The following is a 2,088-nucleotide window of genomic DNA, read 5'->3' as shown; positions in this document are numbered from 1 at the left end:
AACCAGATGGAGTTTTCTCAGTCTGCAAATTCTTAGAAAGATCAGTGTTCAGTGTCAAGGACGGCTCTTCTGGACCTTCGAACTTACTAATTCTTAGGTGGGCTCAAAGAGCTGCTAAGTGAACAATCAGCCTTAGTTTAAGCATGGCAGACTTATAAGGGATTTAACCCTGGCTTGTCTAAGATAGCCACTGAGAAGGAAAATCAGAGCTGCCAAAGACACCTCTCAGGAGACAGTGCAGATCACTGACAGCCTGACACAGGAGGTGGAGAATGGTTGTTGCAAGTTTAGGATTCCAGCAGCCCAGCTGTCTGGGAGCTTGAGGGATTCCAACAGCACAGCAAAGGTGGACTTAAATCTCTCTGTCAAATTCCAATTTCTAGAAAGAGAGATGGAGTTGGAGATACTGGCACTGAGTTGGAGTGTCCACTTCTCTGTACACACAAAGCTCCAAAATGCACACCCAGGAATGAGAAGACTGAATCAGTCTTTCCAACCAGGAAGGAAGAAGTTCATCTGTGTGGGAGCAGTATGCATTCGCTATGCCCCCAAACTTGCTTCAAAACACCTGTTTCTGCCAATGAAGTTTCAGGGAAAGTTTGGTTTTGGAGGGTAATTTTCATGGTGTGTCACTTTGTAGGCATTTGAAGGCACTTCTGCTCTCTTTTCATTATGTTCTCATAAGCCTCCAAGTAGAATGGATGGATGTTATCATCCACATTTGATAGAGGGGGGAAAACCCACGGCTTGGAGAAGTTAAGTGATTCTCCTGAGTAAAAGGCAGGTGGTCCCCAAACCAGGTCTCCCAACTTCTGGTTCAGATTCATTTCCAGTTCACTAAAATACCTGGGAAGCCAAAGTTGACTTGCAGCAGGTGGCAGGGAAGAGGAGCTGGCTACATAAAGTGGGGAGTCTGGTGAGGGAGCTACTAAGCTTTTGGAAAATGCCTTGTGCTAATGAATGGTCAGAAAGAAGGAGGACTCGGTGGAGATCTGTGGACCAGCTGCTGACTTTGGAGGAGTCATCTTACTAAGTTCTTAGCTCTCAGTTGTGTGAAGCAAATGGCTCTGTTGACAGACAGCGGAGGACACAGTCTACATTCTCACCCCCACCCTCCAAGGCAGCCCCAAAGAAGAGGCTGAGATACAGCGGAAAAATTGCAGGAGACTTGAACTGTTTTCTAGCCCCTCTTCTACTACTGTCACAATTTAATTCTGTTACCTCTATCTCTAGTTTTTCTTTTCTTTTTCTTTTTTCTTTTTGATACCAGGGATCGAACTTGGGTCCAAGCAGTGGAACCACTGGGCTAAATCCCCAGCCCTAGTTTTTCTTTTCATCATTTGTAAAACATGGACCAGATGATCTCTAAGACATTTCTCTTTGTAAGAGAAGCTGAAGTCAGACAGACATAAAATCGACTTCCATTTTTTTCCTTGGGGATTGGTCACCAGGTCTTGGGTCAGGAATGCTTAGCTTGTCCTACAATTTTCAAGTTCTGGGCATCTTGGAACCTTCTCTAATGGTGAAGCACATTGATCTTGGTGGGCTATGAGGGAAAAACTGGCTTCTTTTTAGTGACTACTTTCCTTCCAAGATATGTGGCACACTCAAGAATTCCTATTCATGGTCCTCGTGTCTACACCTGACTCAACGCCACTCCTTGCCTCTTGAGCTCTACCCTCACTCACTCTGCTTCAACTGACCCTGTCCTCAATCTCAGCCATGTGCTCATAGACAAGCACACATTTTTTCATCACCCAGGAACCATAGGGAAATGTAAGATAGATTCCTTATCTTCTAGGAGCTTAAAATATAATGGGGAGAAAACTTAATTACTAGAGTCAATGAAAATCCAGTAAAAAAAAATCTCAACAAACTCTTTTATGGACATTGATAAAGTGATTCTAAAATGTATATGGCAATGAGGCTGGGTGTATAAGTGCAGGTCTGTAATCCCAGCACTTGGGAGGTTGAGGCAGGAGGATTGCTGGGAGTTCAAAGCAAGCCTGGGCTATGCAGTGAGTCCAAGTTCAGCCTGAATACAGAGTGAGACCCTGTCTCAAAAAAAAAAAAAACCCACCCAAACAA

Source organism: Fukomys damarensis, unplaced genomic scaffold, assembly GCF_012274545.1.
Source record: "Fukomys damarensis isolate Sample0158 unplaced genomic scaffold, DMR_v1.0_HiC HiC_scaffold_2, whole genome shotgun sequence".
Classification (NCBI taxonomy): Eukaryota; Metazoa; Chordata; class Mammalia; order Rodentia; family Bathyergidae; genus Fukomys; species Fukomys damarensis.
This window is presented reverse-complemented; position numbering follows the sequence as displayed.